This window comes from Lactuca saligna, chromosome 6 (assembly GCF_052625555.1).
Source record: "Lactuca saligna cultivar CGN05327 chromosome 6, ASM5262555v1, whole genome shotgun sequence".
Classification (NCBI taxonomy): Eukaryota; Viridiplantae; Streptophyta; class Magnoliopsida; order Asterales; family Asteraceae; genus Lactuca; species Lactuca saligna.
In genome coordinates, this window is record NC_136422.1 from 173,708,262 (window position 1) to 173,723,850 (window position 15,589).

Genomic DNA, 15,589 nt, shown 5'->3' on the forward strand with positions numbered 1-15,589 from the left:
CCCTTGATCTCTTACTCCAGGTCTCTAAGGGCGTCTCCAACCTATCATCATACTCCATTTCTTCCCCCATTCTTCTCCAACCCTACTCCATTTTCACCTCCATTTTTGGAGATATGAATAGTATTCCCCCATATATGGGGGAATACTATTCATAGGTGAAGTTTGGTTGTCAATTTTAGTCCCTCTCATTTTTATTTTATACATTTCTAGTTTATTTTATCTACTAATTATAATTTAAATGCAATATTTAATATTTATAATATCATGTTGTATACTAATTTATATTAATTAATCATAAATATAAAGTTTAATTAGTAGAGGGGTGTATTTGACAATATATATAAGTTATAAAAATGGAATATTCTAGGAATATACTTTTTGGGGTAAAAAATGGGATTGAAAATGGAGTAGGGTTGGAGATGAAACACTATTTACTCCATTTATGGAGGAAAAATGGAGATGGGTTGGAGATGGTCTAACCCACACTCTCATAGGTTTATCTTCTTCAACTTGGACTGTCGGTGTTGTAAGGAAAGAGGGCAAGAGAGATGAAGAGAACAAAGTAGATCTGTAGTCGTCACCTGCACACCAACCACACCATTTATCAGGTCATCTACTCTACAAAAATAATTTTGTTAGTCTTCAAGAGCTCCAATTTTACTAGTGATTGGGTTGTCGTCGGCGTCGGGAGGTAGGTGGCAGCGTCGCCTACGAATTCTGGAAAATCTACACCACCGATGACCAATCACCACAATTTCTGGAACAACACCCATCATGATTTCTGCATATTCCTGATGGATTTCAACTTCCTCTGTGCATTTAGCTTGTTGTTCTCGAATCCACCCACTTCATTTCTAGTTTGTTGTAGGTTTCTCAATAATGGAAGTATGGTGTATAAAAGGGTTTACCTTGGTCCATCTATCAAAGACATTGACTCTGATACCTCACATGTTTGTGAGATTGTTAATGCCCCCAATTAGCTTGTGTGTTGACAATGGGATCAATTAAATGGTGATTACACCCTCAATCGATCTCAATTTCGATCCAATGTTACAATTGGAGTTGGGATTTCAAGATTTGCAAATGATTTATGAAATGCTAAGGGAGGTTGTAGGAGCTTCAAGATCTGTTAACAATTTCTGGAACTCAAGTTCTTGGAAACGGGGTTTGGGGATGTTTTTCAATTGATTATTTAAATGAATGTCAAAATCGATTTTGTTTATTCTTCAGATTTTCTGTATTCTTGGTATTACATTTAACAACCTGGGTTTGTGCTTGTACAATTGATTTTCGAAAAAGATTTCTTGCATTTGAACTGTGGTCATAGTTAAAGACTTGAGAACGTGTACAATAGTCATTTCTGGTTAAGTAGGGATGAAATGAGAAAGACTAAACTGAGCGAGGGACCGTCCGAGTTAATTTTGAAAATAGGGATTGAATGTGCCTTTTGACACCTGCTCAAGGGACAATTCATGTAATTTACTCAATTATTTATCTATATTCATGTCTTTGGACCATATTTTTTAGGGATATCAAAATTGTACCACGGAAAACAAACAAATATGTTACCAACCGAAACAAGAAAGTTGGTAGCAAGTATATTTGTTAGCTAACATGTTTGGTTGGTAGTACCATACCAATTAAGCAATCTTGGTACGATAATGATACAAAAGTTTGAATACCATGGTAATACCGTACCAACCAATTCATTATATATATATATATATATATATATATATATATATATATATATATTATTAAGGATATTGCCCATTTCTTAAAATTTAAGAGGTACTACACCTACTACATAATATACAATCAATTTATTCATAACTTTTAATAATCCTATCACATTTCCTTTCTACAAATTAATTGCATTAAATATTCACATTTTCGTTTGACAAATTAATGGCATTAACATTGACGTTTCATAAATTGAATCAAAAAAGTAAACATACTATCTTTCTCCTCTGTCCTCTACACTCGCATTTTCCCTCAAACAAATAGCAAAAACCCTATTTTGAAAAGCCGACATTACACCTCATCCGCCTAACTCATCGTCATCATCACCATCGATAGTAAATCACCACCCACTCTCCAACCTCGCACCACTCACTGTATCTGTATCTGATCGTCGTCTCCGCCACTTACTACGCTCTCGCAACACTTTTTCGGTGACAGGAAGCCACCACGCTCTCTCTTTATCTCCTATGTCCTCTACACTCGTACCACTCGCTTGAGATTACTTCAAGGCTTAGCAGCTTTCAGATGAGATCCACGCACTCTATCAGCCGTAAGTTTTTTTTAAATGTAAATTCGAAGTTGTAATTGTCATGTTTAAGAGAAATGAATCTGAAAAAGGGGCTCAATGAATATTGAATTTGATTTCGGAATTAATGTGCAAATACAGATTCTTTGTTCCGGTTTTGATGTCAAACCTAGCTCTTTCAAATTATTACATGTTCGAGTGTCGTCTGTGTGTCTCTAGCCTCAAAACCTACGTCTGTATAAGGTCAAAATGCTTAAGGGTATCGACAATCACTCAAGGCAAAGTTCTGTTTTTGAGGTTTCAGCATTACTGGGATATTGGTTCTCTCAGAGTGTTAATTTGGTAATATTAATGCCGAAAAAACGTGTTTTATGAATTGCTGATGAAACATGTGACTTTTTGAATTTGTTTTCTTGTTGCTCTTCTTGTTGAACCCTAACTTCAATTTTACAATAAGAAATAACCTTATTTAAAGTAGAAGCGAAACTTTCTTTGGCATTCCTAGACCTTGGTATACTCTTTTAAATAAAAAGAGTTGATTTTGTTCATGTACATTTCAGTAAACACTTGTTTGTACATGTAAAAATGCAAATATATTGAAAGAATGAATTATATGCTGATAAAGTAAAAAGAAATTGGTATTTAAAGCTGCATATTTTCAATTCAAGATGGATAAGTAGTACCAGAGAGATGTCATTCCAGCTTTCTTAATTTGATTGTAGAGATGTGGTGCATAGGATTTGAACATTACTGATTATATTGTTATCTGAAATTCATCTATGATTTATCCAAACAAAAATAGTTTTACTGACTTTATCATATTCCTACAGGTGCTCAAAATCCGAGCTCTGAAAGGCCACTTAGGTAGTTCGTTACAGGTAAAGACAAGTCAACGGGTAGAAATTCAAAGGGTCGTATCACAATTTTCCACAGAGGGGGAGGGGCAAGACAGTCATAAAGAACAATTGACCTAAAACGAAACACTTCATCAGTAGGTGTAGTTGAACGAATCGAATACGACCCAAATCGAACTTTACGGACCGCAGTGGTCAGATGGGTCGAAGGGGCAACCATTGACCGCCTAAAAAAAGTCAACTCCCTCCAAAAAAACTTCAACCCCTCCCCCCCAAGATACTACCTTCCATCTCCATCAAAGGTCAGTTTTCATTCTCTTCAATTCCCGGAATGTTAGAAGACAAAAAGGTGGAATCTTTAAGGCCTAAAACAGATGATGTAGTGGTTGGACATTCAAAAGGTAGTAGGACCTTAAGTAGTCAAAGTCAAAGTCAAAAGGGGACCCACATGAGAAATGTTAAGGATGTTTTCTTGTCTGATTTTTCATCTTCAAATGGGAAAAAAAGACATGACGCTCCTTCTGTTGGATTAGTGTCTAAGTCCAAAACTATTTTAGTATGTACTTGACCCGATGATGCATGGTCCTTTTGGGTTGCCTTCACCATAGCAACTTGATAGGATGAATTATGGAGAGAAAGGATTAAATATGATTTATTAATATATTATGAGAATAATATATTAAAAGAGAAATCATATTGTTTAATTAATATTAGTCAAGAATTAATAAGAATTAAGTTTGTGGCTAAAAGAGATTAAGTAAACTTAAGGTACTAGAATTGTAATTATAAGATAATTGCAATTGGGCTATGGATTACCTTATAATATAAGGTTGGACGAATTCTATAGGGAAACCCATTAGAAATTGTCCAAGGCTTATTAAAGAGGGGTTCATGGGTTGCTTAGGGCCTAAGCATCCAAATTAGGGTTTCCTTGTTAGATAACCCTAATAACCTCACTATTTAAAGAACCCTTATGCCCCAAAAACTTGGTGAACTAATTGGTTAGGGTTTCCACACGTTTTGGGCAGCCTCCTTATCCTCTCTTCTTCATTATCTTGCTCTTGGTGTTTGTGAACCACTAGAGGAGTGACATTTGTGACTCTAAGCTTTCTAAAGTCAATACAAGAAGGATTTGAAATTGTTATTGCTACATAACAATCATGGTATGATACAAACCCTAATTTATATGTTATATTGATTATCATATACTAGATCTAGGGTTTATAGTCTTGGATGAATTGAATGTATAATAGAGAAACCTAGATCCAAGCATTAGGGTTTGTATGAGCACATAGGATGTTCTTATGGCTAAAACCCATCAGTGGTATCAGATCCTTGATTGGTTTCTATTGTATTGATGCCTTGTAAGTTTGTTCAAGTTGCAAAATCGATTTTTAGCCAACCTGCCTGATGAACTCGGCGAGTCCCATTGTGGACTAGGCGAGTAGGCTCCTACTCGGCGAGTTCAAGCGTCAGAAAGAGGGGATTTCAGGATTTCTTGTTGTTTTACTCATGGGTACTAGCCTTATCTGCTTTAGATCATTAAAATCCGATTTTAGACATATTTATGAGTATATCCTTGATTAAAAAAAAAGATAATTACCAATTGATTGGATAATAACTTCCTTATATAATAATGTTTGATTATTTGTATTAATTGGGTAACTTGTTTTGCAAGATATTGAAATTAGATCAAATATAGATAATGATGAAATTAATTGTTTAATTTATATTATTTGTTATTTGATCCTTGTGTTATGAAAAGTTTCAATTTTCCCCTTTAGGTTTTATAGTTTAAATTTGAACTCAAAAGTTTTGTTTTGAAATTTAAATAGTTGAAACCCTAATGTTTTGAAAAGGTTTCAAAACTTGCCCTCAAGTTTTGGAATTTAAAAGTTGATTAAAAGTTTAATTTAGGAAGGTTAAATTCTAAAACCCTGGTATTGTTTTGAAAAGTTCAGATCACACCCTTATGGTTTTATTAATTAATTAAAGTGTATAATTAAAAGAGATTTAGTAAATCCATAAAGTTTTGGTTTACAATTTAATTGAATTAAAAGTATAATTGTTAAACTTGACCACATAGTATTTTAAAAGTGTAAAATACACCCTATACTATATATAACATTAAAAGTCTAACATTATATATATGTATGAGTAAAAGTCAGTCTTACTGTTAGTAGGCCTCATTCACGAAGCTAGTCTATAAGGGGTGTTTAAGGAAATTGCCTATAAAATGGCGATTGAATGGTATCCACTCTTACCCACCGCACTCTTGACTAGTGGAGGTCATTAGCCAAAAGGGTAGGATAGGACAAAACCTTCCATTATAAGTATAATGAAGTACAAAACTAACTAAATGTTTTTACAAATTCCCAATTTTAGTTACTTTAGGCAAAAGTGAATTGATGCAATTCCATGAAATTACACTTTGTGCCCTTGCGAAGACGTTAGTGGAGCGTTTCTGGTTTACCGGCACACTAAGTGGTTCTAAGCAAATGTAGCAAAGGGTGACTTAATGTTTGTCATAGTTCGGTGAAGCGTGTGTGGTTTACCGGCACATCGAATAGGTGACCGTAACATGTGAGGGTACCATGTAAGTTTGCATGGTTATTCACACCCGCTTTGTGATCCTTGGCGTCCCAGTCACAAACTAGAGGGGCATATCAAGATTTAAACATGCCATTGAAAAGTTCAATGAATCTCAAAAGATCTAGGAATTTTCAATAGATGTAAAACTTAAACTGTTTTTCGTTTTTCATGGTGGAAAATTAGTGAATCGTCATTCACTTACCTTCAAATATTCTGCAACTAGATTACGGCATCCCTTTTCTAGGTTGTAGTGTATTGTGTTGGGTCCTAGCCTTAATATCTCATTTGGGTGATTTATTAAGGACTCAATCTATCAACTAACTTGAATTTACTTTTCTCCCATTTTGTAGATGTCAATGTACGACAACAATGACTTTCCCAAATCCCGTCGAACAAGCTTTCCACATGAAGATGATATTCCACGATTCGATCGAGGAACAAGAGATCATGATTCACATCCTCCTCCTCCTCCAATTATTCTCCCTAACCTACAAGATTAAAGAATTGAAAGGTTCAATGTCACTAAAGCCCTATTGGAAATGAAACATGAAGATGGTAAACCCGTGTGTGCCCACGTTCTAGGAATGAAATCACACATCGATAAGTTGACAATGTTGGGTGCGTCATTCTCTGATAAGTTGGTTGTGAACTGGGTACTACAGTCACTTCTTGAATCATACAGTGAGTTCAAAAGAAAGTATTATATGATGGATCATGACGAAAACCTCATTGACCTAACTTACATGCTCATTGCTACTGAATCATAAATGATTTGGCAAAGCAATGGAGCGTATTTGTTGGGAAAGTCAACCAACCATGCTTCCGAGGACGTTCTAGGAGAACCGACCTGCGTTTGCTGCCAAGTGAAAGGGTGTTGGATACAAGTCTGCCCTAAGAGCCTGAAGAGTCCAGAAGATGGGAGAGTCAAAGAGTATGGCTGTGCTTCAGGTAAAATCCACTATTTAACTCAATTAAGTTCCTATTCGTTGATTCTTAATACATAATGTGATAAGACTACATTTGAATGTTTTGCAGGATCAATGAAAGGAGAGGAAGCTTGATGAAAGAGCAAGATGAATCTAATCACGAAGAAATGGATCTCGATTGCATGGATTCGAAGATTAGATTTTGAGCTTAGAAAGTTATGATAGAGTAGTTAGGAATATTTGATTACATAGTTTTTCAGTAGATTTTGCATTGTAAGGACAAATGTTTTCCATTGTTTTTATAAATAAAATAAATTTTGTTTGACGTATTTATTTATTTATTTCCTTGAAATGAAATCGTTATGAAAAATTAGTGTTTGCATATTTCTACAACGAATGGATGTGATTCTTAATTATGTTATTTGTGAAATGGTCAACAATTTACCAAATAGGGAAAGTTTCTCATCGCCCAAGTTTCAATTGGATAGAGATTTGGAATCATACAACAAGAATTATATGATGAATGAGAAGTTTCATATTTGAACATTAGACTAATTCATTGACAAAGTTTCAAGTGAAGGACTAGGAGATTGAGTACAAAAGGTTATGTGTTGATCTAGTCCACCACAAGAGTAACAAAGATATTCGTCATGATTTACTAAGGTTAAGTAAATATGATTACACTTATGAGATTAAGTGTAATTCTTAGTTGATTGAAAAAGTTCAAATCAATAGCAGAACGAATAAGAAGAATCAAGTAGGCAGAAAGATAAAAGTTTCTCTATTCTAAGAAGAAGGGAGAGTACCTTTTATGATGAGTCTTAATGATTAAGAACCATATCTCAATTGATCCTCTAAGTAAATCTTAGTACAATTGTATGTCTGAGAAGAGGAATCGAGAATTGAAGAAATGGTTAAATCAAAAATTTAATCGTACTTCATTCCAAAGACAAGTCTTAGAGTTAAGATTATGATATTAAGTGACAAGTCTTAAGAAGGTTTATAACATTCATCAAATGTAGAATTTGGAAAAAGATTTTCTTATTCTTGCACATTTGGAATTGGTAAGTTGTGATTTGGAAAAAGGTTTTCTTATTCTTGGATAAGACAAAGATCAACTAGGACCAATTTTGTGAAGTGTTTTGTCTTGATAAAAACTACACTAACTCTTGAATATTTGGTTATCAAGAAATGTTTTATTGACAAGAGAATCTTATATGTCAAGGAGTTAGTGGGAGTCTTAATGGTCTTGAAAGGTTTCAAGAACAAATCAAAATAAACCTTATAGAACATCACTAGCACACGACTTGAGGTTTACAACCTATCGTGTTGACATTATCTTGTTTCTGTGTCGTTCCAATTGAGTTATTTATGCATGTGACCCCTGCGAGTTCTCATTTGAATGCATAAAAGGCAAGGATCTTAATCAATGAAAATTACATTGATAGGAAAGGGTGAGCTGCTTAAATACTTGGAAGACATGGTGGGTAGCTGTGTTACCATAAGGCAAGAAATCAAGATTGAGAAAGTTCCATCTTTAAGAGTTTGAATTTGTCACAAATTTCGGTTTTGACAAATTCGCATGGATAAGAACACACACACCATTAAAATCTAAGTGTCATAAGATTTCCCCCTTCATGAAGATGGATGTGAGGAAATGCTTTCACTAAGAGAGATTTTAAGAAGATAGCAATTGTAAAATTGTATTCTCAAATTTGATCATGGTTACGGTATCCCTTTCCATGATTCAAATTGTGAGATTTGGCAATTAGTCTCAATTGTTTAGACACACATATGAGCTATCTAAGGCAAAGGTGTATAAGTTTGAGAAGCTTAGATAAAGGATTATCAAAGCATTAGGTATTAGAAACATGAACTTAAGAAACTCAATAAGTATTGTTATCTGGAAGTTAAGTTGGTTTCTGAATACATGTCAAAGCTAGTGGGAGCATAAGTGTTATGTTTATAATAATCATCATGATAGTGGGAGCATAAATGTTATGATTGTATGATTATTAAGGCAAGTATTGCAAGTTAGAAATATTAATTATATAAAACAAGAGTCATACTTTGCAAAGTAGTAAGGATGTAAAGTTGTTTTTCTATAATTAAGGAAGAGAATATTATGCTTCATTTCAAATCTAAAGGCTTAGGTTGTGGAATGTTAATTTTTTTTTGGTCAAAGATACATAGTGTATTCTTAAATTTCGACGATTATGATTACGGTATTCCTCTTGATAGTTCGAATTGTAAGAACAAGACACATAAAATATTAAGGCAGAAGATTGATAAAGTATCATATCATTATGTAAGATATTATGCATCGTGTCCTACACGCTTCGGGTATAAGATTGATTGAAAATGTTATAATATTTGACCATTCTAAAATTTTAATAGGGAAAAGGTCAAGAATCGATTTTGACTAAGATAATTAAACAACTATCAAAGGACAATCCAGGGTTCGCCGAGGATTGGTCGCTTGTGAGTAGTTGGAAGTATGATATTGGATGGACCATATCGCCATTATTATGAATAGATAATATTCTATTAAGAATGAGTTGTAATATGGTAAGTATGGAAAGGTTTCCATATTGGGAGTTAGATATTGAGAATCTATGTCTAGATTAGAAACTTTATGCAAAAGGATGTTCAAAGAAATGTATTTTGAGTGAGAGACATCACATCTAAGGAATTGTATTGTAACAATCTCCGATAGAGGACTTTGTAATATCATTGGCAATAGTCATTGTGATTTAGTGAAGTGACATTAAAAAAGATCATTGCATTAAATGTTAGAATCTAACATATTCTATAAGTGGAAAGAATTTGATATTCTTACACTTGTGATATGGATTGGGAGTTGTGAAATGAGTATGATTGGAAATGTGTTCATTTGATCTATTTCACAAAGTAAGAACCATAGGTAAACATTGTGTGCATGCTAAGAGAATGGGACAAGTATTGTAATTCAAGTAAGAAGTTGATTACCCGAAACGACAAATAATGAGTAATCAATATGGTGATAAATAAAAGGTGTTTTATTTATACTCAAAGGTTTGAGGCCATATGGGATTAGTATTATTCATGTGTTTCACTTTGCATGTTTTGACTTCCTGAATAATTTAATTGGTTTAAAATAGTCAAATTATTTGAACGGGCCACATTCGTTCATATGTTGGAAGTAGGTATGAATGAAGACTGTCGTGAATTGGTGTGTGGATTGTCTAAAGAGCATTAGAGATAAGCAAATGATTGTTGCAACGTTCATGAGTGCTTATGAATATGATTTGAGCATTGGATTAAACCCACGCTCACTTGGATCACTTCATGGATTTTATCACGAGTGATAGGTGAGACGATAACATCTTATATTCTTGAAACCGAGATGTGTGAATTGTATCTTGCAAGTCGATTTCACATTGATAATATGTCAACGCACCAGTAACTCGGTGTTATAAAACATATTGTTGTGTGTGATTTGGTGAGTGAGTGCAAGCGAGCATTGAGTCAAAGTTTATCCGTTCCTTTTATCCAAAGTAGGATAAAAGTGATATTTGTGGGCCCCTCGATGATTTAGTGATGGCACCTAAGCGCTTGGCCAAGCCGGGACTAAATTGATGTGTTCAATTGTAGTCTGTTAGCAGTCGTCATAAATCTGAATTCGGGAAACAGCACATAGACAGAGAGAATGGTTTAGATCCATGTCTCAGTCTATACGATAATATCTAGAGTGGAGGAATATATGATCCCTTATCTAAAGGACACGCGTATCTGATAAGATAAGATTTGACAGCAGCTTTAGAAAACTACGATTGCAGATCAGGATCTGAAGTCATACGCAGAATAGTTATTAGACTTATCCAAGTGGGAGATTGTTGGATTACTGTCTAAGTCCATAACTATTTTGGTATGTACTTGACCCGATGGTGCATGGTCCTTTTGGGTTGCCTTCACCATAACAACTTGATAGGATGAATTATGGAGAGAAAGGATTAAATATGATTTATTAATATATTATGAGAATAATATATTAAAGGAGAAATCATATTGTTTAATTAATATTAGTCAAGAATTAATAAGAATTAAGCTTGTGGCTAAAAGAGATTAATTAAACTTAAGGGACTGGAATTGTAATTATAAGATAATTACAATTGGGCTATGGATTACCTTATAATATAAGGTTGGATGAATTCTATGGGAAAACCCATTAGAAATCGTCCAAGGCTTATTAAAGAGGGGTTCATGGGTTGCTTGGGGTCTAAGCATCCAAATTAGGGTTTCCTTGTTAGATAACCCTAATAGTCTCACTATTTAAAGAACCCTTATGCCCCAAAAACGTGGTGAACTAATTGGTTAGGGTTTCCACATGTTTTGGGCAGCCTCCTTCTCCTCTCCTCTTCATCCTCTTGCTCTTGGTGTTTGTGAACCATTAGAGGAGTGATATTTGTGACTCTAAGCTTTCTAAAGCTAATACAAGAAGGATTTGAGATTGTTATTGCTACATAACAATCAAGGTATGATCCAAACCATAATTTATATGTTATATTGATTATCATATACTAGATATAGGGTTTATAGTCTTGGATGAATTGCATGTACAATAGAGTAACCTAAATCCAAGCATTAGGGTTTGTATGAGCACATAGGATGTTCTTATGGCTAAAACCCATCACCTTCTTCGTTTAGAGTGGATCGAGCTCCTGTGAGTTATATATTGGCTACCTAAGTGTCGATTTATCTAATACCTGTCTGTTGTGACAAAAAAAAACAACATAAATCATAATTATACTGAAAAAAAAAAAAACAAATGTTTAATCGGCTTTGTAATCAAGAGTGTACATTTATATATTATTATTTTAATTATACGGATAATTGTTTATATGTAGTAAACTATTTGTGTAAGAGAATTAATAGTCTCTAAAATTTAATTTTTGAATAAAATATCCGCACCCGACACTTGGTGCGGGTAAACAACTTGTATATATATATATATATATATATATATATATATATATATATATATATATATATATATATATATATATATATATATATATATATCAATTTTTAATTGTGTTTAGTGTTTATAGTTTAAGAACATTATGCAACTTATTTGGTCGCATTAGTTAAATGTTATTACCACATTAAAACACAAAATTAAAACTTTACTTTCACGTTACTTCGATAGAACTCTTTTGTAAATTAAATGGACTACACAACTAATTTCCTTACTAAACGTTAAAATTATCTGATGTCTTTGTTTATTTTTAAATCTTAAAATACAAAATTAAAGAAGTTGAAATATACCATTATCAATTTTAACCAACAAAACTTGTTGATAACCAAATATATTTTGTTACAGTACCAATAATAATTTTTTTATACAAACTATAGTTGGTACACATCGTACGGTATACGTTTTAGAAGAAAAAGAATTTATACCATACCAATTCCACGCCTAATATTTTTCCCATCATGTAATCAAACCATTAAAAGCTGATTCTTGGCTGCAACCAATGACACATCCTGATCTGATAATGGCCTTTCCTATTTTCACCGCCAAAAAATAAAGTTACAAAGATACGGCAAAATTCCTAGATTGTTGTGTAATGTCAAACTCGAAATTTGAAATTCGATCATCCAAGCAGGAAACAAAGTTACAGATGGACAATTGGCAATTTCGATTTTGTTGAGTTTTGTGTCTAATCAGATTGAGAACTGAACAGGGAAAAACGGTCACACAAAGGCACTCAGATTGGACCAGGGGTTATCAGATTTCAAAACTGAGACTCGGTAGTAGGCGAATACTGAATGCGAGAAACTCATAAATAAAAAGAAGAATTCCAGAAATCGGAAAGAATTTGAGAAATTGGAAATCAAAAGTAGAATTCCATATATCTGAAAGAATCATATATGAAAGAAATCAAATGGCTTTCAGCTTCCAGACATTAAGTTTGGAGTTTCACGGTTGGTGATGGCGAGTTGTCGAGCAGGTGAGAGATCTGAAATCAGGTCAGGGATGGTTTTGCTTGGTGTTTTGGTGTGACACTGGCAACACCTACTTTTCTTGTACGCAGTGGAAAAAATTTCGATTTTTTTTGGTTTTTTACCTATTTTTCATGCACAGACAACCCCTCTTCAGCCTCGGAAACACCTCCTATATATTCCTGCGTCCGTCCCTGAATCAGATGGCTTACTGGTAGAGCAGATTTGGCGAGGGGACAAAATCGAATTCTAATTACCGTTGAACCGGAAGCTTATGGCGATGGCGTTTCACGTTTTCTATTTCAGATGAGAGACCGATGTTAACGTCTTGCAAATCTCAATTGACAGTCGGCATCGCTTAGGTGTAGACGTGTAGTCGCTTCCTCTTTGGCACTTGATTTGTATATTGAACTTTAGGTGGGCCCTTTTCAGATCAAGGCAAAAATTATGGGCTTTCATATTCTTAACCCATATAATAGCTCTAAAATATACACTCTTGTAACACCCAACTTGTCAGGTAAACTCTTAGCAATTATTTTATTTATTTATTCATTTGTTTTGACTTGGACCCTAGTACGCTTGACGTACATAACGTACGTCAGGCGTACTTTAAAGCATGCATGAGACAGGGTATTCCCCAAGTACGCTAGGTGTACCCATGCATACGCAATGCGTACGTTAATCAGGGGCAAACCATAATTTTTAAACACATTAAGTCCCCAAGCTCTCACCATATCAGCCATCATTTCCTCTTTAAGCTATACCTCAAAACCCTAATCCATTTTCCCAATAGGTTGACCATTTTGTGTGTGTTTTGGTGTGTGTGGTGCATATTAAAGAAGAAGACTTATAGAAAAGCTTTGGGTAAGAGGGAGCTTGTAGATCCAGAGATTATTCACTATTTCCAGCTTATTGGAGATATAAAGTTTAAACCTTGTTCATCCAATGTCTAAATCTAGGTTTGGGAAAAAAAGATAGCATATATTGGTCCTATGGATGAACTCTTGTGAGTAAATGCTACTCCAGATGTTATGAGATGTTCCTTTTGATGTCTTTGTAGTCCTTGCTCCATAAAGCTTGCATCTTGATGGTTGTAGATCAACCATGCATGAGTTAGTGACCACTTATTGGAATTAGGATGCTAACTCTATAACTTGAGTCCCATTAAGGCATGCAAAGGGATAAAGTTGCAATCTTTATGGTTAAGGACTTCCCTAGGAGGCTAGATCTGAATTTTGATGTTAGTTCTTAACGGATTAAACTTTAAAATGTGATTTTGGCCAACTGGGGCGTACGCAAGTATATGTTGAGCGTACGCACCTGGTATCCCGATCATGATAGCACTCGAGTACATCGGGAAATGACGGAACACATAGCTTACTCACTAGGGAGTTTTGGGCTTTGTTTGGTCTACTTTGAGATTTAGGGTTTTGGGCCCTTGTTAGGCCACAAGTATTTCTGAGTCGAGACTTTATAATTTGGGCCCATATTAAGCTTTGAGTGCCTTTCGGACTTTGGGCTAGTTTGATTTTGGATCATGACATCCTAGGCCCTAAAAGGGAATGGGAAACAACCTCTTTACCCTAGGAGTCAGGATTTACGATTTGGACTCTCAGTTCGGGTTAATGAACTATTTGCTAATTAGGGTACTATTATTTTTGCTTCAGTGTGGGGGGGGGGGGGGGGGTTACGAACCGACAGTCCAAGTGTAAATTTGTTTAGCTTCAGACTGAGGTAAGTTTCATTCATTATACTTGTAGGTCGAAGGCACCAATATCGGCCCACTGAATTATGTTTAGAGGTTGATATTTGTCTTTGTGACAATTTCTGTTATGCTTGTATGTGTTTTTTTGTCTCTGTGAATCTTGTTATTATGATTGTATGCTAGTTGTAGGAGTGAAATAGACCTGATACTGGTTGAAAGAGATCGAAGGGGTGAAATATACCCAGTACCAGATGAAAAATACTGAAAGAGGGTGAAATAGACCTAGTACCTGTTGAAAGAGAGCGAAAGGGGTGAAATATACCCAATACTGGTTGAAAGAGACCAAAGATGGTGAAATAGACTGAGTTGTGTCTTTCTTTCTGTTATGCATGAATGATATAGGGTATTTTGGGGGAACTCACTAAGCTTTGTGCTTACGATTTTCAGTTTATGTTTCAGGTACTTCCAACTCAAAAGGGAAGGGCGTGACTTGATCACACTGCATCCACCTACGTTTTCTGCATTATGTGATTTTGAGATTTCTTTTTTACTTTGTTATTATTTCACCATGTTACACACTTGGTTTTTTTTTTGACATGTTTATTGGATGTTTTAAAACGAACTAAAAAAAATTATCTAAATTTTTTTGTGATGTTACAGCTCTTAGGCATTTAGGGGTTAATCCTGCTGATGTGGTCACCGAGCTTGCCTCGTCCCATGAGTTGGTCCTATGGGGAATGATTGAATAGTTATACATTTTATGTTAATTAGTTGTAATAGCATTTCCATTTAAAATTTATTTTATAGTTTTTTCTATTCAATTAACCATTTATCATCACTTATTACTACTAGGGGTGGCAATCATCGACCAACCCGTAACCCGACACTGGCCCAACACGAAAATAAACGGGTTTGAGTTGAGATTTTTGAATCGCCAACCCGTTTATTTCATGGGTTGGGTTACATGTTTGGGTTCGCGGGTCAACCCGCCAACCCGGTTATATATATATATATATATATATATATATATATATATATATATATATATATATATATATATATATATATATATTATGTTTAAAAAATATATTTAATTATTTATTAGTATTGAATATTTGATTATCGTATAATCGTTTTCCGATTCCAAAACTACAAAACATCTTTGAGTCGACTTAGCATGTTGTAGCCCCTAAGAAGCCCCTTATCAAAAAGAAATTCAATCTTCAGTCTCTAAACTCACAACTTCGTGTCTCCCATC

At 34.5% G+C, this 15,589-nt stretch overlaps 1 pseudogene; it reads left to right on the forward strand.

Annotated features, from left to right (window-relative positions):
• Positions 1-353: 353 nt before the first annotated feature.
• On the forward strand, positions 354-15,080 carry LOC145003135 (large ribosomal subunit protein uL2mz, N-terminal part-like; annotated as a pseudogene).
• The last annotated feature ends 509 nt before the right edge of the window (positions 15,081-15,589 follow it).